Raw genomic sequence first — 27,660 nt, 5'->3', positions numbered from 1 at the left:
CTCGGGGGGCGCCGCAGTGATCGTGGGATGGGGCAGCGGGCTGCCGCTGGCGGCCGGAATCCGCGCGCAGCCCCGGTGAGTAGAGGCGTGCTTCCCCGGAGAGCACAAAAGGAGCCGGGCTGGGGCCGGTCGCCCGCCCCGGCCGGGGCCCGGCCTGGGCCCAGCCTGCCAGTGGGCTGAGTCCCTGGATCTGCCCAGCGCTAAGATCGCCCCCTGGGGCCCGCGGAGCTGGGGATTCCGACCTCGTGCCCGGCTCCAGGGCTCTGCCGAGAGTGGGCTGCGTAGCCCGGAGAGGTCCGGGGTGGGGGGCGTGTGCGCGCGCGCGCGCGCGTTTGTGCTTGGGCGCCGGGGGGTGGGATGGAAATGTCAGAGAAGCTGCCAAGTTCAAGACAGGAGGAATCTTCCACGGGAGTAATTCGGCACCTTCCCAGGGCCAACCTGTGTCCACCGGCAACTCCAGGCAAAGGTTGTGACCGGTGGCAAGTGGCAGCCGCCCCACAGGTTGCTGTAGGGTGTTGTAGGTGGGGGGCGGGGAGTGGAGGGTGACGGGGAGCAATCGGTGGCCGTGGTCCAGCTGCGAGTCCCCAGAGTTGCTATCCTAGGTGCGGCTCCCGTACGTTGGGAGACCTCACGCCGACCCGCGGCCACCCACCCTGGAGGGGGCCGTCCACCCACGGAGCCAGGACCTCGCCTGGCCTTGACTTGATGTCCTGTTTTTCTCCCAGGTAACAAGAGTTGGGTCTATTCAAATTTGGCTCAATAGTCCATTTCAGCCGAAAGCTGGTTACCGGTGGGTGGGTCCCTCTCATTCGCCGGAATCCCCCACCACAGCCTCACCATCCCCTCTCCTGTCCCCGGCCGGCCACCAGCCCAACCCCTGTGTGGTTAGTAGTGGATATTTGAACTTGACTGCATCTGGCATGCCCCCCACCCCCACCCGCTCCACTCCCATCTTTAATGTCACAATCCCTGGGGGACTGGAAAGACTTGTTATAATTTGTAGGGTTGGCGGGGTTGGGGGGGGCGGGGGGAGGGGAAGAAAACAGATCTTTGATAGTGACTTGTTGGTAGAATAACGTTGACCTCCCTGATCTTAATGATTTTTTTTTTAAGGTAAGCTTCTCCCTCTGATAACCTACCCAAGGTGTGACCTCCAAATTTCAATGTTCTTTGTGGGAGGCGAGGGAGTTTGGGCTCTCCAGAGGGAAGCTTGTTTCTTGTTAAATTGACTTGCGGTGAATTACACTCTTTTGCTGTGCTCTGCTCAACCATTGCAGATGTCATGATATCCTTAGGGCGAGTCCCTTAAAGCCATTCCATTTTCCTTAGGGGGAGAGAAACTGTTAAAATGTTTGCATCTGGACCGTATTTCTGAAGAAGATATTAATGATTACTGTACATGTGCTCAGAAGCCCTGGTGGCATAGTGGTTAAAGTGCTCAACAGTGAACAGAAAGGTCTGTGGTTCGACCACCAGCCCCTTCTCTGGAGAATGATGTGGCAGTCTGTTGCTGTCAAGGCTTACAGCCTCGGAATACTGTGGGGCAGTTCTACCTTGTCCTGCAGGGTTGTGATGAGTTTGCATCCACATGGTGCTGGGTTTGGGTTTTTAGATCTTTAATATGCACTCACGTGTACCAAGTTTGCAAAAAGATATTTGTGCAATCGTCTGTGAAATGGCTTAATGCACATTTATGCTGAACTCATTTAAATGTAAAACATCTATCTCTTTTCAATTTTAGTTTCCACCTTTACCAAAGGCATCAGACTGAAAAAGGACTTTAAAGAAGCTTCCTTGTTTAAACAGAAGTGGTTTTTTTCCTCTCTTCTTTTTTCAGTTTTTTAAAATAGAACTCCAGCCCTAGGAGCACACAGGAAGCTTATTAGGCACACAAAGGCTGTAAGAAATTATGGTTGGTTCCTTGGGTTAAAAATGTCAGAAATACTTCCAGACCCCAAAACTCACAGGCAGGATTCATGGGACTATATTTTGAAGCTCTTGACAGTTTTTGTACAGTGACTGTTTATAGCATGGTGCACATCAATGGGGCTGATTCTATCTAAACATTGCCAAGCGAAAGATCACACGTATGTTGCGTAGTGCTCTGCAGTTTACATGGCTCATGAGATGCACTAGTAAAAGTAGTTGAGAGGAAGTCATGTTTTTATCATCCTCTTTCTGCTGGTGGGACAATGTGGTCGTAAGGGAATAAGTGACTTTTCCAAGGTGAATAATTGAGCTCAGTCATGTCTTCCTCTCAGATCCTCCTACCCTTTCTTCCCGGCTACATCTTTGGAGTTTGCCTACTTCTTGCTTCTGTACCTCTTGTATTATTTAACCCACGATTTTGGGGATCATTATGTACCATTCCCCAAATGTTTTGCTCTCTGCCAAATATCACTTAGTGCCCACTGACATGCAGGCCAATGAGGATCTAAGGAAGAAATGAATAATGATTATCAGGAACTTGCCTTTTTAAAGGGCATATTCATTTTATGAGTGAGTTTCTAAATATGCAGGTAACCATATAACCCTAAAGGGTGATGCCCTAATGGTAGCAGGAACATCTAATGACCAGTATTAGTAGAGATGTTTGAGAGAGAGCTATCTCCCACTTTATATACAGAAACACCTCATACACTTTATAGACAATTCCAGTGAAGTCCTAATACGTGATTATTTCATTAATTCATCAATTCTATTGATGCCATTTTTATTTTAAAATAGATCACTTAAGTAAAACCAGAACCACTCTGAAAATATAAACATCAGCTTTGCAAAAGTTCTGAAATCCTCATCAAGAAATATATGAATGCAAGAGAAGATATGATTAAAGAAAAGTATTTCTTATGTGCATAGCTAGCAATAAGGAGCTTACAGATATCTGATTATTTATTAAAGGCTCATCATTTGCTTATCCTTTCTTTGGAAATGACTGCTCAAAATATTGTGTTACTGCATAATGTTAATCAAAACCAAACTCACTGCCTACAAGTTGATTCTGACTCAAAGCAACCCTAATGGACGTGGAACGGCATGTGTGAGTTTCCAAGGCTATAACTATGGGAGTAGAAGCCCCTCCTTCTCCCTGGGAGCAGCTGCTGGCGGTTTTGAACTCCTGGGCATAATATTAACATGAATAGAATTAATTTCTGTTTGTACCAATGTCACTAGGTGTTGAAATTACTAGTCATAAAGCCTAGTTAAATGCATGGCGTTTCGTTCAAGTCCTGGCGTCACAAATTCTAACTAGAAAAACCAGCTGCTGTCAAGTCCGTTGGGACTCGTGGCAACTTGATGTATGTCAAAGTAGAACAGGGCTCTGGAAGATTTTCGGTGCCTGGTTTTTGGGAAGTAGACCTCCCAGCCTTTCTTTCCATACACCTCTAGCGTGGGTTTGAATGTGGTGCACTACCCACTGACCCTCCCCCCTAAGAACTTAGCCATGTTTTTGTCAGGTGGCAATGACTCAGTTCAGACCCATAGCAACCCTATTCACAGTCATGGCGGTGCTAAAAGGAACACAGCTGTAGTCCTTCAGGATGTGATTGAACCCTCCTGTGCCTCAGTTTCCTTGTAGGCACAGCGTGACCAAGAATGGCACGTACTTCGTGCATTTGTATTATTATTTGTATTCCACACACATACAGATGGAGCATCTTTTACGTGCTGGCCCTGCTCCAGGTACTAGGGATAAATGAGCAAACTCCTTGCCAATGAAGTTTGTCATTCCGTGCCCAAAATTACATGACACGATGCATACAAAGTGCTTAGCAAAACAAATGTCCCATAATTGCTAGCTACTGATATTAGACCGTCATTCAGGAAATGTTCCCTGAATGCATGCCTACAAGATGCAGCCCAGCATGGCAGGTACTTCAATTCAATCCAAATGGGCAATGGAATTCCCAAGTACAATTTAGTACATGTCTATAAAAGGGAATGCAATGCAGCTATGTTAGGGAGAAACATGGAAAGCAATACTTTAAAAAATTCAAATGACATATTAAAAAGTTGGAGAGAATAAAAATTACCTTTATGGGAGCTCAAATATGACAGGAAAAATCAAATTATTTAAAACACTACATACATGGGTGCAGGGAGGGGGAGAAGACAATGAATGCAAGACTCAGTGTGACCTGACAATCATGGCCACCCTTGGTCTTCCTGGTACCAAAGATGGACTCAGATAGAGAAAACAAAGAACGAAAATGGATTCTGTGCTTCTGTTTTCACTGAGTAGCATCCCCGACCCAGGCCGCTCAAACAGCACTGGCATTGGAGGCGATAGATCAAGAAGTGGCAAGTGCTCAGGATATTCCAGACCGAATTAACTGAGTAGATACAGCTCAATCCCCAAGAGCGGATGGTCTTCTCCTGGACTTCTCCCACACTGAAGACAGTTGGGGTGTAAATGACAGCTCTGGGGAGCATTGGTTGGTAGCCTGGGGGTGCTCAGGGGAGAGATCTCTGGAAGGCTCCTGGGGCTATCACACCCGGTCCACTTCCCTATGGATGATTGAGAGATCTGTACTTAAAGCAATCACAGATGACAGCAAGTGCATGCAAGTTGCTTGGGAGAAAGATATCCACAGGGCGAATACTATCTTGGAGTTAAAGAAGGAAAACACGGGGCGGTGGCGTTAGACACACCAAATGGCCTTATTTTTAAAAGTAAAGAAAAACTACATCACAAGACTGATCCCAGTTTCCGCTTTATTCATGAACTGTTTGTTTTGAGGAAGAAACTGGCCAAGAAACAAAAGAGGACTGGGAGACACCGCTCTGAGTGGGCTCCTGGGCTTTCCCGGGAACTATTTCTGGGATAGTCTTATTTGCAATGTTGTGAATGTTTATAGGTGTATGTAGTTCTTTGAGGTAAATATAAACCACACTGATAAGGTTGAACTAGAGTGTGACTTAAAAGACAACCTATAAGGAAAGGGGGAAAAATAGAAGATTAAAGTCAAAATGGAAGATTGAAGATAAGTGCATTTGGGGAAAGCAATCCCCAGCACATCTCTAGGAGATGGTTTTAAATTCTGTTGCCATCAGCAGTCCACAGAGCTGGATGCTATATTCTCAGCTCTCTAGAAGCCTGTGTTGACCAAGTGAATGTCAATGCTCCGAAAAGAAAAAAACTCCAGCATGTCTAACCTCTATTTGTGTTATTCTGTTTTTCAGATGTGTAATTGAGTAAGCTTATAATGCCTCAATCTGTTCATACACCTAAATAAAAAGAAATAGGTGCAGCAACATTTAACAGTGACCATCTAGACATTAAGGGATCTTAAGGCAGTGGCGTGGAGGCCAAGTCTATCTCCTCTGGCTACACAAGGGGGAAGGAGAATGCAATGCCACATTTGCCTAAAGCTGATTCTTAGGAGACAGAAGCCAGATGTCTACACACAGCAAACTCCTTTACCCTAATCTGACACCAAATGCCCCGCCCACTAGACTCTGCTGAGTTTGAAATCCTTTAGAATGGCCACACAGAACTCAAGAATTCTCCCAAGTATGGGATTTATGAGTGTAGTTAACAAGTTATAAGTGAGAATCATAAATAGTAAGGATGTAGTTATTTTGCATGCAGTGCCTCTTCTCAGGCATGCAGTTAAGTATCTCTCTCTCTTGTCCTTGGCTTCTCAGTCACTCGACCTCTTGGCCCATGGTCTGCTCAGGCTAGTGCTTCCAAGTTCGTTAGTGTTGGTAAATGTCAAGGGCACCCTGCTCTGCAAGCCCGCCTGCTGCACGAAGGCGGCGGCACTCTACTTGCTGAGTGGCCTGGAAGCCTGCTGCTCTGTCTCAAGGTCTCAGCGCGGCTCCTCTGCCACTTCTCCATGTAGGATTGGAGACCGGCTTCATTCTTGACTTCTTTCTTGCTGGCTGTGGGATTCTCCAATTATGCTTCCGAGACGACTCACTTTTTATTCAGCGGGATGGCAAAACTGGCCCAATCCCCTTACTCGTGTCTTCGACACCCTACTTGCAAGGTCCCACCCATTCAGTCGGTGGGAATTGCAAAGACGACCGACCGAACAGCCATGCCAAGTCATTTTGCTTCACTGCAGATGGCACGTGATTTTTACTGGTTCCTTTTGCTTCAGTAGTTCCCAGTGTTTCAGTGATGAGTGCCCATTGTTTGCATTGACTTCCTTGAGTGCCACACATGGTTGACCACTCAACTGGTCACCGCAAGGGGGGAGGCTGGAGGCCACCCAGAGGAAGGCCCTCTCAACCCAGGGAAAGTCCTCGGAGCACAGTTCTGCTCACCCGTGGGGTCATCCCCAGTCGGAACGGACTCCATGTAACTGCTTTCGTTTGTTTGTTTTTTATTGCTCTTATCAGGAAAAAAAAAAGGATTAGAAAGATAACATTAGATATGAAGACAAGTCAAAAAGTATTGCTGGTAGGATTGCAGTTTATTTCAAACAAGGCACGTTTCCACGTGTCTCTGAGCTCAGTGGATGACTGCAGGTAAGTTTAATGCCTTCAGGAAAGAAAAAAGGATACTTTTTGTTATGGAGATGTTTGAATTTGAATACCAAATTCTTAGTAAATCTCAAGTGGACATCTTCCTGAATCATTTAAGCATTGCTTACTGGAAGACTGCCCCACAGAAGCCAGCAGTTTTAAGATGGATCAAGCAGTTATGGATCAGGAAGAGGATCAATGAGAGGAAAGCCCCTCAGCCTCCACGAATAAAGAAAGTGTGTCTGAAGTCCAGAAATCCCTGGAAGAAGACTGAGTAACTATTGAACTTGGGATCTGAAACGGTTTGGCATTTTCCACTGTCAGTGGACATCTTGGCCTCAGGAAGCTTTCAATTCGAAGGGTGTCAAAAGTGTTGTGTGAAGATCAGCTGACTCAAAGAGCTAATCTTTCCATCACTCTTTAATAAGGTCAAGGTAATGAAGAGGCTTTTCTGAAGGGTTTGGGAACCAGGGGCAATCGTCTATTTGCTAACAAGATACAGAGAGCAAGATCCAATCAAAATAGTGACTTCTAAGGGGGCCGGCTAGGCCAGTGAAATCCAAGGCGGAGAGGTCAGCTCCGAAAGCTATGATGCTTGATTGGGGGATCCCAAAGTGATAATCCTGATAAATTATCACAGGGGCTTAGTATGAAGACATTTTAAGACAATTGGAAAGTGCATCGGTGAGGAAAAGACCAAGAAACTTCACCAAGGAATTCCCTGCCCATCCCCCCACGTGGCGATGTTCCTGTTTATTTGAGGGTAGAAGGGCTATCTTACAAGAATGTATTGAGGAAACTTTACCCTGTTTACCCTACAGCCCTCATGTTGCCCCTCAGGCTCCCCCCACCAAATTCAAAGAACATTGATGCCGAGCTGCCATGTAGACATGGTATAACTAGAACAGCAAAGGACTCTTTGAGGAGGGTTAGAGACCAAACTCCACTTTCAGTTCTGCACAGACTTAAATGGAGGGTATATCAAGAAACAGTAGCTTCACATTTTGATATTTCTGTTTAATAAAAGTTTCTATGATTTTATTGCAATGTTTTTTGACTTACCCTTGCATTATAATGTCAGGTTTCACATCTTACTATGAAAGGGCTCATTTTACTATAGTTTCTTGCTATATCTTTAATCTGTATTTTCTGAATGCTCTGAACATGAAGGTCATGTGTACAAAATTTGTTTTTCTATTAGGAAAAAAAATGTGTCTAAACATGAATATGAATGCTGATATTTCCCTTAGCTAGTGAGCATTGGTAAATTCTGAGAAATTCCATTCTTTGTACCCTACCAGGATATGACAAGCCAAGCTACTGGCAATGCTATAAATTTCTTACTAGACTGGCAGCTCCATGAAGGCAGGGACCATGCCCCTGTCTTTCCTTCAGACATCATAGTATCCCCTGGGTGCGCGGCACACAGCATCCTCCCAGTAATTCCTGTTGAGTGTTTGGAATTTGAATGAAAAGACAGTTGAGTTAGGAAGAGAGCCCATGAGTTCATTTGTCTTCCGAGGTCAGATGAGTCACTCAAGATCATGTTTTTGGGACTCATTGTGACACCTCGGACAGCTGACCCCTGAGCCACAGAGTGACTCTGATGTGTTTCAGACTTTCGATCCTGCCACTCGTGTCCATCTTTGACAACCTCTGGGTCTATGTTTTTGGGCTGCTGTGTTCTTTCTGTGTTCTTGGCTCTGGATGGTACCTCTTTCCCATTTCTTGGCTCGGGTTTATCCCCTTCATTCACCACTATGGCCCTGCCGGGTAAGCTAGGATATTTACAGGGAAGCAGCATTAGATCCCAAACTACTAAATATTCACCCCAGATCCCCAGAAGAATCTAAGTGTCATTGTCAATTGTCGTGTTGCATCAGGTTAATAAGATGCCGTGATCAAAATGCCCAGTAACATACCTAGTGTCATCAGAAATAATATTAAGAGAGGAACAGGTGATCCAATCATTTCTTACATAAAATCTGGTGTAGATAACACTACAAGCAATTCTCGTCATTGTGTTTATGAAAGAAATACAGGAGAGAACCAGCTCAAATGACCAAGTCCGTGGTCAGCAGTTGGTAAGGAGTTATTATCTGATGACATAATATAAAGATAAGAACGCAAGATGAAAAGGCAAAGACTAAAGGGATTGGTCCCTCCCCTTTCACCGGCAGACCCTACAATCATGTATGTAGAAATACCCACAACCACAGCTCTATCTGCAGGTGGGCGAGCTCACTTATACCTTCCCACACCTCTTTAACATACCTAGCTATTTATGGACACATTTACGAGTTGCTGTTTGTTAATGTTACTGTTGCAACGTTGTCTGTCGTTGCTGTCGTTAGGTGACCTTGAATTGGTTCTGAGCCACAGCCAGACACTGCCCGGCCCTGCACCAGCCTCAACAGTGTTGCAGCCTCTGTGTCAACCCATCTCATCAAGGGTCTTCCCCTTTTCCCCTGCCCCTCCACTTTTGTTTGCTACAGGGATTACTGTACATATGTACTTTCATAAATACCATAAACCAGCTCATTGTATAATCTGCTCTATCACCCGGGGTCACCTCTGTTATGGAAATTATTGTAGTTGTCCTCCAGGCCTGCGTTCCTCCCGGTGTGTCCTTTCCTATGGTCATGTTGTGCTGATTTCCCTCAGATTGTGTAGTGCCTTTCCCTTCATTGGTGTTTATTTACTTAAAATATTTTAATGAGTTAAGTGGAGGCTTACATTTCAGTTCATCATTGTTGTATTTAACCATTTAAAAAATATACCATCAAAATGTCTATACTTACCCCTCCACAACTGTTAATTGGTGTATAATTCATATATCATACAATTCAATAGTTCAATCACAGCAAGAAGAGTTGTGCAATCATCACCACAATCAGATTTACAACATTGTCTTCAATTTTGTACTAATTGTTATTAGCTTCCCTTTGCCACTCAGCCATACCCCTAAGGGAACATTAATCCAGCTACTCTTTCTATATGTTTACCTATTCTGTATTTCAAATACAGAAACACATTAAAAAAAACAACAGCAACAAGAACCTAACAAGAAGAACAAAGTAAAAACAGATAAAAACCTCAATGAAAAAGAAAACAGAAACAATTAAACACTAGAACAAATCGAAGTGGATCATAAAGAAGATCAAATGATAAGGTGCTAGGTTGAAATTTAGCACCCTGCATTGTTATTAACCTGAGCTACTCTAGTAGCAAAACCTTTTCACTGACCATTGTAAATTATGAAGATTACCACAATGCCTGTTAAGGGGTCTTCTTTGATTCAACGAGTTGTTCTGACTTCTAAGACTACTGTTGGTCACCCTTGGCACCACTTTCATCAGAAGGTTATGGAATAGGAACCACTGCTTGCCTCAGGTGTATCTCCTAGTGGGAGGCCACACCGCGCAGCTCATGTGGAAGGAGACCAAATCCACATCGGACAGACACAGGAGCCATCCAGCCACAAGAGTCACTGCTACAAGCATGCTCTTTCAAGCATGCTCCTATCTTCCAGGCAGGAGCCATAGTTGTAACTGGTTACTAGTTACCATAGCTAGAAACTCATTGACATTTTTATCAATATCAGGCTGGTAGCTCAGCAAGATGGATAGATAAGTGAAGGTCAAATTCTCATGAACAGAGTGAAAAATGAACTTGCGTTATTGTTGATAAACCATATAAATTGACTCCTAGATGGAGACCGGGGGGTGGTATAGACGGTAAATGTACCCGCTGCTTTCTGAAAGATTGCAGGCTTACACGTGCCTGGGGATCTAATTCCGAAAAGTCAGTCACTGAGAACCCTCTGGAGCAAAGTTCTACTCTGACGCATGGATGGTCATGGGACTGCCAGGAGTGAGACTCGACTCTGGATGGAAAGTTTTGTGGATACAGTGGTGGTAGAAGCATCTCAGCACTGGCAGGGGGCTCCAGCTGGCTCCTTCAGGTCCAGGACTCTAGCTGCATCAGCCTAGCTCCATCAGGCTCGCGTCAGTAACGTCTCACAGAGGCCGCAGGTGTCCCACCTCCAGCAAGCTATTTACGTATCTCCTTAGTGCCTCCAAATGAGGTCATCAAGCTGCAACCTGGTGGACAGGCTAACCTCCACCCCTTCACTTGTAAGACTCAAATTGACAACAGATTATGTAACTACCACAGGTGGCTAGAAGTGTGATCACAGAGAACCGGCTCTCTGGGAAGGCTTTCTTTATTGTCTTAAGAGGAGGTCTTTATCTCTGCAGTGTCTGTGTCCTGGTTCCACGCAGGTCTCTATTCAGTTCAGCACGTATCTTTTTTCATCACTGCTTGCTTGTCCCAAGCTGCTTTTTAAAATGTTTTTTAAGAGATTGTCTCAAGACACCATATGTTCATCTTGTCTCTTTAACATAGTATCATGACAACCCTTACCCAAATAGGATTATAACCACAGGCAGAGAGGTTAGAATTTGAATACCTGGTATGGACAGACACAATTCAATCCTTAACAAGGAGATATCGAATACAGTTGAAAATTCCTTCAAAACATGTTCAGGTGTATGTTTGATTACTGCTAATGAGTCATTAGGGGAATTGAAAATTTGGGGAGCAAACTCTTCCATATTTTGATAGACCCTTTAGAAGCCATGGATGTAAGAATTTTCAAATCCAGAATTGTTCTACTATCTACCCACACAGGTTTGTTTTTTTTTTAAGTCATGATTGCCACTTCAATTATCCAAACTATCTTTAAGCATTCCAAATGATTAGCTAACAATTCATTTAATGCATCCAAGTGGGAGGGTTTTTAGAAGAACATTTTAAAAAATATATTTAATATTTTTATTTCCTAAAAAGAAAGAAAATGATTGCATTATTTGCATCTTACCACTCACCCCACCTTTTAAGCACCCACCAGCACAATAAATGAACAAATATCCACATTATTTAAGTTTCCATTAAGACATCTAAAAATGTAAGATTCCTATGGCCATTAAAGCAATTTAGGTAATACGCGCACTTCCTTCTGTTTATACTACCAGCACTTTTTGCCATCAACTTTTTATGGGCATGACTTTTCATCTACAGGACTCTACTTGCTTTTGAGAGATTAAGCTAGTTGCCCACTCGTGAGGCAGTGTAGTGTAAAGGTGAGGAGCCTGGGATAGCCCCTGCGTTGTTAATCTGGGCCACATCAGTTCATAGTGTGGCCTTGGGCAAATTAATCCGTTTCCTCCAGTTTAACAGGCTATCATTAACTAGCTGCCTGACCTTTAGCAAGTTAGTCACCTCCCTTCTGGGCCTCATTTGCTTCAACTATAAAATCAAGGGGCTAGACTAGTTAAACTTAAAATTCCTAGATGAGTGGGAGCCAACATACATTTTTGTTGTTGTTGACATTTATAGCTACTCAGTAGTGCTCATCTAAGAAAGGAGTTTAGAATCTCTGAAAGGGCGGCATCATGCTACTGCATAGACCAAACTCAGGTAAACAGGCGGGGTTCTGGGCTTTTACAAGCATGGGATCTGTAATAAATGACTAAAACGTTTCAGCAGCACATCACCCTGGACGTATTCTTTTCTTGCTATGTCGATCTTCACTGGCCCTGGACTGGTTATCCATGTGGAATATATGTCATGTCTTAGGTGGGTTTTTTTAATCTTAGAAAAAACTATCTACTTCCAAGCTTTCTAAAAATATAACTACTTTAATAGAAGTAATAATCTGCATTTATGTAGTATCTTTCTGTAGACGATGAAAGGGGTGGTATTAGGAGATGAAGAAGGTAAGAATGAGCAGGTGGGAAAGAGGGGAGATAGGGTCTTGGCCCATGCTATTTTCTGTCCCAAATGCTCTGCTTTTTATATTCTTTTATGTAAAATTTTACAGAATAATTTTCCATTGTAGAATTTTTTTAAGTTAGATTCCCAATCACTCAACCAAATGGACTTCATGTAACATTCCATCTGTTATTCCCTGTTGTCATTTAAACCCAGTCCACTGTCATTGAGTTGATTGTGACATAGAGTGACCCTACAGAGGATTTCTGAGACTGTAAATCTTACAGCAACGGCTAGTCTCATCTTTATCCCACAGAATGATGAGTAGAATTGATCCACTGACTTTGCAGTTAGCTTACTCAGTGTTTAACTGACAATGCCAGCCGGCTCCTTTAAGTCCAAATTCAGATACAATCTCCCTTTAGAAAACTTTTCTCTTGATTACTCCAATGTTCTTGATATGTCTTGGTTCATTATATTTAGTGCTACTGTAAGGAGCCCGAGTTGTGCAGTGAGTTTAATGTTGGGCTACTAATCAGGAGGCAAGCAGTTCAGACCTACCAGCTGCTCCTCGGAGGAAGATGAGATTGAAACGCTATGGGGCAGTTCTACACTGTACTATAGTGGGTAGTGTTGATATAGTCTCTTTTCATATCAGCTTATAAGTTACTTAATGACTTGGGGTGCTAGCATGAACATACTGTCTTGCATAGAGTAAGCCCTTGAGAAATATGTTGAATAGAATTGGAGCTTTTATAGAGAAAAGCTGTAAGAGTCCTGGGTAAGAAATCTAAGCTGTGCCGATTCTCAGCATAGACGCTTTCTTGCCTTCCTTTCTTCCTAGGATTCGAGGCTTTTCACAGACAGATGCTAGGTTCTTTATTGTTAGGACCTAGGGATTTGGAGTTGGATTCCTGGTGGGTAGCGACTACGTGTCAGATTGGTAACTGCAAGGACAGGAGTTTGAAACCACCAGCTGCTCTGAGGGATAAAGCTCTGGTTTTCCACTCTCATAAAGACTTACAGCCTTGTAAACTCACAGAGCCAGTTCTACTCTGTTGTACAAGGTGGCTAGGAGTCAGCATGGACTCAATGGCAGTGAGTTTGGGCTTGGGGCAGGGACTTCGGAAGTCAGTTATGGCATCTTCTGTTAAACGGTTACCATCAAGTCTATTGTGAATATGGTGTCACCAAGAGGGAACTATGCTCCTGAGGATTCCCAATAGCTGATTTTTCAGACGTCAATGGCCAGTTCTTTCTTCTGAGGCACCTCTGTGTGTACTCAACCCTCCAACCTTTTGGGTTGGTAGTGGATCTTTTTAATTGTTTCCACTGTGTTAGGCTGGGTTGACTAGAGAAAGGAATCCAGAGGCACTCATATGTGTAAGAGAGAAGTAATTATATATCAATAAAACATACCAGCCCAGTCCAATTCAAGTCCATAAATCTGATACTAGTCTATAAGTCCCTCTTCAGATTCACGAAGCCACATGCAATGATGCAGCATGTAGGCACATTACTGGTGAATGCAGTCTTGTGGATCCAGTGGTGGTGTACGCATCTCCAGGGTTTGCACAGGTCTCAGAGGGTCTCTGAGTGACTCAACAGGAAGGTGAGGCAGAGAGAGCGAGGGAGGTACCCCAGACCCTCTTTTTGAGAAGGTCACACCCACAAGGCACCATCAGGCTGTGACCTGATTGGCAGGCTAGACTCCACCCTCCACTTTTATATCGTCAAGTTGACATGAAATTATGTAACTACCATAACCACCTACGGATTCCACCATCTTTATTATTGTGAGACACTGTCAAATCAGTTCTGGTGCATGCATAGTGGTCCTGTACAAAATAGAATACAGCACTGCCTAGTCTTGCACTCTCCCCCACAATTGTTGTGCTTGAACTTGTGTTGCAGCCATAGTATCAATCTCTCTTATTAAGGGTCATCTTCTTTTTCACTGACCTATTACCCAGCATGGGACTGGTCTTTCCTGGTAATATAGCCAAAGTACACGAGGAAGTCTCCCCATCTCCACTTCTAAGGGGGATTCTGGTTGTACTTTAAGACAGATTTGTTTGTTCTTCTGGCAGTCCATAGTATTTTGATATTCTTTGCCAATTCCATTATTCAAATGCAACAGTTCTTCTCCACTCTTCCTTTTTCCTTCTCCAACGTTCACAGATGATATTCTCTTGCTTGATAATTCCACATTCTGTTTGGGTCACCTTCCTGTTGGGGCACAAATAGGGCTTTCTTCCAGTCAGTAGCCCTGTTTTTGTAGCCTTGTTTTTCACTACTGCCGTCAGTGCAGCTTGACCTTCTCCCTTCACTCCCATCGGTTTTTGAGCATATGCTACCTCTTGAAATGGTTGAGTGTCGGACCAATTCTTTTTGATACAGTGATGGCATCTTTATAGGTGGAAATCAAAGCCTGGCTGTTTCACACCATCATAAGTAAGCCACTTTGACTTTTTATATGCTTAGTTTCTTTTTTAAAAAAATGTTTAAGAAAATCATATTAGTACACGTAAGAAAGCAATCTATCACTTAGAGAGCTGTTCATATGATTTCTTGATTACATGAATGGTGCTCTTTTCCTCCAGGTCACATGATGCGTACCTCGAGGCATGCATGGCATATGGTCAATATGCTTGATCCTTAATCTAATGTGGCAAAATGGAAGAAAACGTATTGTTTGATATTTACACACACACACCATGAGTTGATTCTGATTCATGGTGAGCTCACAGAGTCCTCTTAGCATTGGAGAACAATGGTTTCATAAATTGTTTCCAAATTCCTCCTTTTGTAGAAGAGAGTAATATACACAATTAGGGCAGATACTCTTTAAACATAGATAAACTTTTACTTATTTTGCTGTTGAGAATATACACAACAAAACAGTCGATTCAGGCTGGAAGGTAACCAAGCGGCCATCAAGCTCAGAAGCAACAAAGCCCACATGGAAGAAACACACCAGCCTGTGCAACCATGAGGTGTCGAAGGGATCAGGTATAAGGCATCATCTGAACAAAAAATCTTACCATAGTGAATGATGGGGGGAGTGTGGAGTGGAAACCCAAAGCCCACGAGTAGGCCACTGGAGATCCCCTTGCAGAGGGGTCTCTGGGAGGAGATGAGCCAGTCAGGGTGTGATGTAGCAACGATGAAAAATACAACTTTCCTCTAGTTCCTAAATGTTTCCTCCCCGCTCCCACTATCATGACACGAATTCTACCTTGCAAGTTCAGATAGGAACTGAAAATACAGGGAATCCAGGACAGATGATCCTTACAGGACCAGTGGTGTGAGTGGCGATACTGGGGGGGTAGAGGGAGAGTGGGTAGGAAAGAGGGAACCAATTACAAGGAACTATATGTGACCTCCTCCCTGGGGGACGGACAACAGAAAAGTGGGTGAAGGGAGACGTCGAACAGGGCAAGATATGACAAAATAACAATTTATAAATTATCAAGGGCTCATGAGGGGAGCAGGGAGGGAAGGGAAAAATGAGTACCTAATGCTGGGGGCTTAAGTGGAGAGCAAATGTGTTGAGAAATATGAGGGCAATGAATGTACAAATGCGCTTTACACAATTGATGTATGTATGGATTGTGATAAGAGTTGTACGAGCCCCTAATAAAATGATTAAAAACAAAACAAAACCAGTCAATTCAACAGTTTTTACATAAACCATTTAATGATATTGATTATATTCTATGATTGTGCAACCTTTCTTGATGTCTTTTTCTGAATTGTGCCTTCCTCATCAGCAAAATCTAATCTTTCTAGTTGCTGTTATCAGTTTGATCCAATATCATTTTTGAAGAGAATAATACTCAAAGCAGATATTTATTATTAAGCTAAATCACTGTTTTCAAGACAACTTCAGTGGGTGTTTTTTGTTTAAGATTTACAGACTATGTCACAGCAGTAGTTTCAGGGGTTCAATTTAACCTTCATGACTCCAGAAAGTAAGAAATTGAAATTCTGTCAGCCTCCCCCAATTTTATTTAGGCTCCTCCTTTAATCAGAGCATTCAGTAATGGTAGCTGGGCACCATCTAGTTCATGTGGTCGCTTTACAAAGGAGGCAGTTGTTTCATGAAGCCCTTTGGCCACACCTCCCACGTCTTTTCCCTTCTTCTTTTGCCCCCAGTTACAGAGAGAGATCGGTTGTCTTTCTATAAAATTTTATTTAATTTGCTCTTGTGAATATACACAACAAGACAGTCAGTTCGACAAGTAGCCTTGAAGAGCTACTGCCAAGCTTTTCAGACCTCAGGCATTACGCGTGACCGTAATGAGGAAAACAGACGCATACTAGGCCACTTAACTGGGATGGCCCATGAAACCACGTTGAAACTTCCAAAGCAAAGAGTCACATCCCATGAGGTTTTTGGTCGAATGTAAGAGTCTCCAGTGCTACTCCTTGATGTTGTTGTGAATGTATCTAGCACGATACCTTTGCCAATTCAAGTTGTTCAACTTAATAAAAGCAGTTCCAGTAACTGGCTATGCAGTTCTATCCTTAATCAAAAACTTATTTATTGCAGCCCATTCAATGTACTTATCCCACTTCTTCCTTGTAGTTCCTGTTTCCATCTCTTCTTCTTCTTCTTCCCTAACATTCTGTATTTCGTCCTTGGGTAAATGTAACTCTTTTGATGTTCGATGGTTGATTATTCTAGCATGGAGGTGAGTTCAGTTCTAGACTTGAAGGTTGACCAAGGGCCACAAACTTGGACTTTCTACAGTCTCTATCCAGACAGTGAGCCCTGTCTCTCCGAGGATTTTGAGTTCTGTTCTACATGTTTCTTTCATTCTATCCAGGACCTTCCAATGTGATCCTTTGTAGGACAGTTGTTAGTGATAGTTGGGCACCATCTAGTTCTTCGGATCTAAGGGTCATGGATGCTAATATTTGAATGACTTATTAGTCCACTGGACTAAATATTTTCATATGTTTTAAAATTTTTCCTTTCAGTCTTTCCTTGACCTGGGGAGAGATCAACAGTTGCACCGTAGACGGTTGCTCATGAACTTGTCAGATCCCAGTCCCTAGTTACAGAAGTAAGATGTGCAACCACTGAGGATGGGCTCCTGTTGGAAGCAGTAGTTTTGAACTGTTGTTACCTGGCTGTCGGCTCCAACTCATCACAACCTTAAATCCGCGTGGAACAAAACGTTGCCCAGTTCTTCCCTATTTTCATTATCATTGGCAGGCTTGAGTCTGTTGTTATGTCTGACACATCAGTTTATCTCATTGCAGGTGTTCCTAATTTTTGCTGACCTTCTACTTTGCCTATTAGAGAAATGGAGAGTGCGATAGAAGTTATTTATTCCTTGCTCCTGGGCAGATTTGGCCTTAGAGGAGATTATCAGCTTTCTCCAAGAGAAACATTGGCATTCGATGAGGTTCAACATGGAAAATGATAAAGGACAAGAGCCCAGAAAAGATCAGACTTATAATAAGGAAAGTATTACCTACTTGATCATCAATTTAAGAAAACTCTATGGTCCTACCTGATTTAATCCATGGGGAATCCTTAATAAACAGAAATAAATGTGAGGAGAGCCACAAAGTTCCATCAGTCTTAAATCATCTCTTACGTTCCTGCCACTCCTGCCATTAAAACCACTCCCTTGCTAAGTCATTTTCTCAACTCCCGAGTATGGAAAATTGCTGTTAAAAAGGCTTCCCTGAGGGGAAGGACATGCTTATTAGTGAATAAATCCAAGCTAGTTAATAGGTGCACAGTATTAAGTAGGCATGTGAAAATTGAGGGAATGACAGCATACAGGGGACTAATATGAGGGTATGGAATAGACCACACAAAAGAATATTTGGGGGGGAATAAGGTGTGGGTGGAAAGAATGATGTTGGGATCTTCATTCCCTGCTTTTATCTAAATTCTCATCTCACTATTTGCTGAATTATCAATTACCAGTTAGGCTTAAAGAACCCTGGTAGTATAGCGGATCACATATTGAGCTGCGAACCAGAAGTGAGTAGTTTGAAACCACCATCCTTTCAGAGGGAGCCAGACGAGGCTGCTCCTGATGTACAGTCTCAGAAACCCATAGCGGGGCTCTAGTCTGTTCTCTGGGGTCACGGTGAGTCCGAATGTACTTGATGGCAATGAGTTTGGTTTTTTGAGTTCGCTGTGGGGTTTTGGGTTAGCCGGTTCCTTTCTCTTAACTTCAGCTTTGTCTTTCTGTAAAATAAACAATGACATCAGCAAGGCAAGATGGGTTGACACGGTGGCTACAACGATGGGCTCAAACGTACGAGTAAGTGTGAGGATGACACAGGACCAGATGGGGTTTCGTGTGTGGAACCTGGAGTTTCTAGGAGTCTCAACTGACGTGCCAGCCCCTAGCAACAGTTCACATCTCTGAACTTTCCTTTCCTCATTTTGTGAAATAACTGTATGAGGTCGCACTTCTAGGGAAGCCCTGCAAGAGACTCTCAGAAAAATGGGTACAACAGTCAAATATATTTGGGAACCAAGATAAACAGTGTTTTGTTGTTGTTTTTAATGCTAGAATGTTTAGTAACTGAATGGTCACTCGAAATATCTGGAAAATGTATGATATTTCCATTTTAAAGCTCTTTGCCATGGGAACTATTTTTCAAACTCATGTTAAAGGCTGGTTTTTTGTGGTACATGAACATCAGACATGCCGAGGTCTGAGGTCTTTTTAGTTTCAGTCCTGTGGGTCTAGAAGTAGAGAGTTCATCGGTCTGCCTGTTTCTTGGCTAGCTGGCTCCCTTGCCTCTCACCTGCAGCCATTTTTATGTTATTTGTAAAGCTTTAGCTCAGAAATGTGCTCTCCTGCTGTAAAAATCCGTGCATCTATTTTGAAGAGAAGTGCATGTTAAGATCCTGCAAACGTGAAAGCTATGCACTTGTCTCTCTACTTTGCTATTTCAGACTGCATAAAGTACAGGCAGTCAAAGCACAATCAACCCTCCAAATGTGCACACTCACACGCACGTGCTCACAGACACCCTATCAAAAATATTCAAAAGCTTACACTACTAGTGGAAATCTTTCAGAAAAGGACTATTTCTAAAAGACCTAGCTCTCACTCAGACAGCAGGCTTTCTTGGCAAAGCCATGCAATCAATCATGGAGCTGTAACAGAAAGATTAAAAGAATATTGAATCTGTACAAAATGTGCCCTCTTCATCAGCTTCACCATTGCATGTGTTTATACTCTCTCTTCCTCCAGCATTCAGTCTTAGATTTCTGATTAGAGTTTGACTTTGGCTACTCACCCCTGATGTGGAGTCTTGGCTGGCTGGGGGGTGTTAGGGGTGTGTGTGGGGGCTGCTGTAGATCTGCCCTGTGGCTTTTGCTGCAAAAGTACCTTCTGCTCCGGAAGTCAGACACACAGCAGTCACCTATAATCCCGTGGGCCAGAGAGAGCGTGTGAGGATTGCATGGACTATTTTCCATTGTTGTGGCACTGCCCTCGTGGATTTTCTGTGATTAGAGTAATTAAAAGCACTGCAGGTCACCTCTAGCAGACCCTTACAGTGGGCTGTGAGTTTGGTTTTCCTTACAGCTTTGGAAAGGAAATTATGTATTAGGTAATGTCAGACTACAAAAGTGAAAATCTGATGATAATTTTTCTTTTCTGATAAAACGTGTCTGCTGTACTTCTTTGTAAGGATTGCTATTCATCTTCCGCCTTTATGTTAAAGAACCCTGGTGGCACAGCGGTGAAGCACTAAGCTGCTACCTCGAGGTTAGGAGCTCAAACCCACACACCAACTTTGCAGGAGCCCCAAACCAAACTCGCTGCCATTGAGCCAATTCCAAATCCTAGTGACTCTAGAGACCCCTGTGGGTTTCTGAGACTCTAACCCTTTATGGGAGTGTTGAGACCCATCTTTTGCCTACGGAGTGGCTGGTAGTTTTGAACTTAAGAACTAGCCATCTGCTGATTGCTTAGAAAACCCTACAGAGCAATTCTATTCTGTCCCGTGAGGCCACTGTGGAATTCACCTGACAGCACACCACCAGCAAACCCTTCCATCACCACCACCACCGCCCTTATGTAAAGACTTCAGGATTCTTGATTTTCATTTAAGCTTACCTATGATGATAAACCTTTAATATTCCTATTTAGTTATTTTTGTTTTGCTTTAAAAGTTAGAACTAGTTGTATACATTTAATTTTTTTTGAGGACTCCAGAAGGCATCAGAAAAATGTGGTTAAAGGACTTTTTGAAAAACAGGTGAATAAAGATAAATAAAGACTTTGAATAAAGACTTCAAAGCATTGGCATGATTTGAAGTCTTGTAGTCATTGCCTTTCTTGCATGGTCTTGGTGAGGGTTGTAAACTGCACTCCAGTTTTTAATTCAGCTCTGACCCCTGTCGTAGTGGACTGCACGTTGTGCTGCTGACGTCAAGATTAGCGGTTCCCACCCACCGGTTGCTCCTTGGGGGAAAGATGAGCTGTCTGCTCCTGTGAAGCTTTCGACTTGGACACTCCGAGGGGAAGCTTTTCTGGCTTCTAGGGTTGCTATGAGAGGGAATCGACAACTCGCAGTGATTTTGACGGGATTCTCTTGGGTTTCCAGAGGCCAACTTTTCTATCCCCTGAAGCATAACGATCTGCCTTCTTCCCTCAGTTTTCCCAGTCCTGGCCCAGAGAAACTACTCAGCAGGTATTTGACAACCAGGAAGTCCCCACTCAGCTAGTGCTTGCTGCACAAACGGAGAGAGTAGTTAATGAGCAGTGCTAAGACTGCCACCATTGTCATGCCAATATGCATCATCCCTTGGCCTCACAGCACTATGTTTCTAAACACTTAAATCTTTTTTAAAATAAATCATTTTATTGGGGGCTCTTACAGCTCTCATAATAATCCATACGTCCATTGTATCAAGCACATTTGCACATATGTTACCATCATCCTTTTCAAAACATTTTCATTCTACTTGAGCCCTTCTTATCAGCTCTTCTTTTTTTCCCTCCCTCCTCCACCCTCATGAGCCCTTGATAAATAATAAATTATTATTATTATTTTCATATCTTACAACATCCGCTGTCTCCCTTCACCCATGTTTCTGTTGTTCATCACCCTGGGGGTGGGGGGTGGATGGGTGTTATATGTCCATCATTGCGATCAGGTCCCTCTTTCTCCCCCCTACCTTCCCCCTACCCTCTTGGTATCTCGACTCTTATTATTGGTCCTGAGGGGTTTATCTCTCCTACATTCTGTCTACTGAGATCTCATAGTTTTACCAGTGTACATGCTCTGGTCTAGCCAGATTTGTAAGGTAGAATTGGGGAGGAGGAAGAATTAAAGAACTAGAGGAATATTGTATGTTTCATTGGTGCGATACTGCAACCTGGTTGGCTCGTCCCTTCCTTGTGACTCTTCTGTGAAGACATGTCCAATTGTCTACAGATGGGCTTTGGGTCTCCATTCCAACCTCCTACCTCCACCGTTTGCATCGATATGATTTTTTTGGCGGGGAGTCTTCTGATGCCTGATACCTGATCCTGTCTACACCTTATGATCACACAGGTGGTGTGCCTCTACCATGTGGGCTTTGTTGCTTCTCAGCTAGATGACTGCTTGTTTATCTTCAAGCCTTTCAGACCCCAGATGCTATATCTTTTAAGAGCTGGGCACAATCAGCTTTCTTCACCACATTTGCTTATGCACCCATTTTGTCTTCAGTCATCGTGTTGGGAAGGTGAGCATCACAGAATGCCAGGTTATTAGAACAAAGTGTTCTTGCGTTGAGGGAGTACTTGAATAGAGGCCCAGTGTCTGTCTGTTATCTTAACATATAAATATATGTACATAGTCCTATTCCCCTATCGTAATATATAAATATATTTACATATGTATGTGCTCGTATTTCTACCTCTATAAATAGCTTTTGCCTCCTAATTCTTTCCTCTATAACAATTAAACATTTTATAACTCACAAGCACAATGCTAATTACTAGTAAAGTTTTATTTTCCTTTTTTAGGAAAATGTTTATTTTCCTTTTTGTTTTTTGCTTTTTTTTAAGAAAAAAAGAGATGCACAGATAAAGTTGAAAGGAGTCTACATGGAAGTTTTTGCAGAGTTTTCAGAACACAGAGGAGAGACATAGATAATGATCAGTCCCGTACGGCACAGCAGTAAATGAGCCGTCCGTCGTCTCCCGTAGACCCAAGATGCTCTTTATGAGACTGAACATAAGCGCTGTGAAAGCACTCGGTGGCGGGCTTGCTTTAGCGTGTTCCAGCAGTCCCCCTGTGGAATGCTCATCATTTTATGGATGAAGGATTTCCATAAAGCCTTCTAGGTAACCTTCAAGCCATCTTAAATGAAAATAATCGAGTGTGTATTTGGTCTGTACTTGATTGCTGGTGTTTTATAGGCAATGCTTTGGATGTGTAGAAAGATGGAAGCTCCCCTATGCGTTCTCAGACTTACTGACTAGTTCTCTGCTATTAAAGACTAGTTCTTTAGGAGATGACAGCGTAGACACCCTTCTTGTATAGGTGGGGGGGGGTGCGGGGGTGGAAGATGCCTCTCCTCCATTTCATTGCCCCCACCTCCCTAACAGTTTCACTAGGTCAGACCCACATTAGCCCTTGACAAAGCTGAGTTGATTTGCAAAAGCACCTGCTGATTTTAATCAACTTAATGGCAAAAGAATTCAAATGATTTGTTCTGGGGCCTGACACTGCAAATGATTTCATTTGTTGTAATTTTACCCAATCAATGACAGTATTGAGGCTTTCTTTTCCACCCCCACCCCCACCCAAGCTAAGCAGGGATCTGTGGCTTTTTTGGCAACACTTAAGAACCTGTCTCTTCGGTGATTTGCGAATTGTTCATACTTGAACAGAGATTATGAGCTTAAGCTTAAACAGCTTTGAAATATTTTAAAAAATAGTTACATCTTTTTGTATTGCGTCACCCCTGCCTACATCCAACATGTCCAACCATTGGAATGACCCAATTTTCAAAAATATATATCTGCCAATGCAAACATGGCAGACCAGAGAACAAGGGTTTCTTCTGGGGCCCTGCCCAGGGATATAGGAAGGAAGTGTAAGATATAGCAGCTCTCCTCCCTGAACTTGGAATTAAGCTTCTTCTCTTTCTCTCTCTCCCTATTTAAATATGTGACGGCCAACTCCTGCCACTTGAAGTTTGGGGTGGAGATACAGGAGTGGTTAAAGCTGGCAAAGGTCCCTAGGGATAAAGCGGTGAGTGAGACTCATAAAAAGCCCTACTCTCATTACTGTTTATATCCTACAAGGGTGGTGATGCTTTCTCGAGTGTGCATGCAAACACACACACACACACACACACACACACACACACACACACACAGAGGAAATACAAACGTGTAGTCTGTGCTAGATGATGAGAAGGGCCAGGGAGCAAACTGGAGGTGGGGGTGGCAGGGGCAGCCCATGACTTGAAACCTGGGGGTCACAGAAGACCACACTGTTGTGAAGGTATTGTATGAGCAAGGCTTGGAGCACGTGAGGGAGGCACCATGGGGACGTCCGTGGAAGGAGACTTCTAGGCAGAAATTCCATGGTGCTCCAGCAGCAGGAGTGTGCCTGGTTTCTTTCTAAAACTCAAGACCAGTGTGGGGAGCAGAGGAAGTCAGGAGAACTGTCAATGGCCAGAGGCTAAGGGGGGCACTCAGCACATGGCACTCAGCACATTCATCATGCAGGGCCGTAGAGATTACTGCAAGATGTGGATGTGGACTTTTCTTTCTTTTTCTTTTTTTTTAATGTGTGCACATCTTAAATGTGTGCAATATGAGTGACTGAAGATTTTAACTGAGCAATGACATGATTGATTTAAAAGAACAGTGGCTACTGTGAGAATCACCAAGTAGGTGGGCGAGCAAGACTGGAAGGAGGGAGGGGGACTTAAGTAGGTGGCTATGGCCAAAATCCAGAGGTGCTGGTGTCATGGTTGCCATGGAGGTGATAGAAGGGGGCATCTGGAATCTCTTTGGAAAAGGGTGGAGGTGATGGGATTTACTGAATGTGGGTGAGGATGTGGGCATGAATGAGAAAACAGAATTACAAGAAGGTCCTAAAGTTTGAATCCTGAAACCTGGAAGGATGGGGCTGCCATTTGCCAAGAACACAGGACAGGCAAGGAGGAGCAGAGATTTGGAAAAACCACAGCCTAGCTTTAGACGCCTTACATTTGAGGTGCCAAGGGGGCTTCTTGATGGAGAAATGGAGTAGGCAGACTGGAAAGTCAGAAACAGGGCGAGGACAATGAAGTCGCCTCTGTGTGGTCCCAGATTTGCTACAGGAGCAGAGCCCAAGCAAACGACCGTGGTGTCACTTCTGACTCATGATGTCCCTATAGGTCAAAGTAGAACTTTTCCCTTTACAGAAGGAGAGAGCCCATCTTTCTCCTCCAGAGGGGTGCTGGGTTCAAACTGCTGACCTTCTGGTTAGCAGCCCAATGCCTAACCCATTGTACCACCAGGGCTCTTGCCATATGGATGCAGAGTGATGTGGGAGTTTGTGGACTAGAACCCCAAACCAGACTTACTGCTATCGAGTCAAGGCCAATATATTGGACAGAGTAGAACTACTCCTGTGGGTTTCCCAAACTGGAACTCTTTACTGAAGGAGAAAGCCTTTCTCCTTCAGAGCAGCTGGTGGTTTTGACTGCTGGCTAGGTTAACAGCCCAACGCATAACCACTACACCACCAGGGACCCTTGCTGGTGAACTAGAAAATGACTAACCCTTTATGAAAGTGGGACGATTGAACTAGGCCTTGGGATGAGTAGTACTTAAAAACTGAACCACAAACCCACTGCCACTGAGTCAATTCCAACTCACAATGACCCTGTAGTACAGAGTAGAATTGCTTCCTTGGGCCTCCTATTTCTCCAACAGAGCAGCTTGGTGGGGTTGAACCACTGACCTTGCAGTTGTTGGTGCAACACTTATCCCACTGCACCACTGGGACAGAAATTCTTATTCTGCTTATTATTTATGGGGTAGAAATAATGAACCAGTTGCCATGAGTAGTCTGACTCACGGTGACCCCCTGTGTGTCAGTAGAACTATGATGCAGAGAGTTCTGTGAAAATGGGATGATGGGTGGTGTCTGACCGTTGACTTTACAAGAAGCATGAAGAATGAAACAGCATCTCAAGGCTGCTTCCTATGAGGCAAGGGTCAGAGAAGCCTTCACTCTGTAACCTTCTCTACCAATTCTGACACTAGTGATTCCCCCCACAGCACTCTGCTTCGCCGCTAGGTTTAACGGACCATTGCGATGGCCACACAGAGCTCACAGACAGTATTTGTAATTGTGGGTTAGTTAACAAGTTTAGAATTCAGTATTAGAAATGTTGAGGATATAGGTCTTTTGGGCAGAATAGCTTCTTGTCTTCTGTGCTCATAGGCAGGCCTCTCTCTGACCCTCAGACCTTGGGCTTGACCTGTGCCCTGCTCAGGCAATGTTGCAAGCTTCTGTTAGCTCCTCAAAGGACACTCTTGTCCTCCATAAACCTCAGCCCAAAGGTGTCTGGCTCTCACTCTGTGTCTGCAAGCCTAGCTCCTTGATTACATAAGTGCCTGGAGGTGCCCCACTCTGCAAGTGAGTCTCCTGCCCGAAGACAGTTTCATTAGTTTTATTTGCTCCATCAGTGAGTAGTCCACCACTCTCTCTTCTGCAATTGTTTCCACTGCTACTGTTTTTCTCATGTCACGGCTTTCTGCCTCCTGGATCCAGGGAGCTCAGTGCACAGGGTTCTTGAGATCCAGAGGATGCACGCCACTCTTGGCTCACCTAGGACCATAGTCTATGTAGTAAGATTTTCCCAGTCTGCTGGTGAGATGGCTCATTTTATACCCAGCTGGATGGCACCCTGGACCAATCCCTATATTAGAGCTCCAAGTTTTTACCCTCACAATCTGCTAACCATCACTCACAGCTGAACCATATAATCCTCTTAGTATCTTTCCCTAAGGTCGCTTAGCCAGACGTGTTAAGAAAAAGGCATTTGGTGGGAGTTGTGTCTAGGAGGGCCATATTAAGTACTTCACCTTCCCACTGGTTTTTCATTGGCAAATTTCTCAGAATCAGGTCACCAGGCCTTTGTTGTGAGGTATGTTTGGGTAGTCCCTAACTTTCAACCTTTCTGTTAGTAGATAAACTGTTTGCGCCAACCAGGGTTTCCTGGAATTATGAAAGGTAGCCATTCGGCTGAAAGTTCCAGAAGGAAACATGCCAGATGGGGGAATTTTCTCACACGGGGAAGGGGTAGGGCTCCCAGTGTCTGCAGTATCTGTTCAGTCCATTTCCTGGGGCCAGAATATGCAAATAGGAAAGAGATTTGGGTCCCCCTGAAATCCTTCACATTTCCCAACACTTGGCTAACAGCTTTTCCTTGCAGCTGGCGCCGCCTCCCATTATGTAGAAACTTGAAACTGACATGTGGGGAATTTTAAATACATATTATATCAAAACAGATGTTTCACAGTCTTTATAGACTAACAGGAGGTCACCTCCTCTTCCAGAAAGCAGACTGGAATTTAAATTTAGTTCCTCTCGTAATTTTATGTTCTCCAGAGTAACTATGAGGGAAATTGAAAATTTACTAGCAACTTTTGCTTGTTCTTAAATGTTAGGAGAGAGCAATTTCAGTAAACCTGAAAAAGAATGATATGCTGTGTTACCTAGGGGCAGCTTGTGGAATAACTTTTCCTGCCTGGCGATAAGTTTAAGGCGCTGAAATATCTCAACACATTCCCTAGAACTTTGAAGTGAGTTTCATTCAAAGACAAAACCAAATAAGACAACCCTGCATTCTTTTTGCTACAAAGAGATAATTAAAGCAAGAATTGACCTCATAAAATACAAATAATTCCAACTTCAGAACATGTGGGTAGAAGAAATCCGTTGGGTAGCGGGAGTGGTAGTTTGCTTCTAGAACTGTGATAGCCTTGGAAACCCTCTGGGGCAATTCTGCTCTGTCTTCTGCAGGCTCTGTGAGTTGGAATTGTCTTGAAAGCAATGTTTTTTTTGTGTGCTCATTTTACTTCAAGAATATGTTTAAAACTTTGGTGTCAGCGGTTTGATATAAGCAGGTATAGCATTTCCATATCCTCCCTATTTCGGGGGATCAGAGGAGGTACAGAGGTCCAACTCCAGCTGGACTTGGTCCTTCATCCATCCATCCTGGTAGGTGTGGCCTATAGAACATCAGTGAACAGTTCGGTAGTAGATTCGGAAGCACCTGCGGGCCTTCTAGCATTGGCTGCTAGAACATTCTGTTCATTCTGTGGTGACAGAAATGTTCTATGTATGCGCTGTCCGGTATGGTAGGCACCGGTCTTATGTGATGACTGCACACTTGAAATATGGCTAGAGCAGCAG

This window comes from Echinops telfairi, unplaced genomic scaffold (assembly GCF_000313985.2).
Source record: "Echinops telfairi isolate 266 unplaced genomic scaffold, ASM31398v2 ScPeMD7_4;HRSCAF=17, whole genome shotgun sequence".
NCBI classification, from domain to species: domain Eukaryota; kingdom Metazoa; phylum Chordata; class Mammalia; order Afrosoricida; family Tenrecidae; genus Echinops; species Echinops telfairi.
This window is presented reverse-complemented; position numbering follows the sequence as displayed.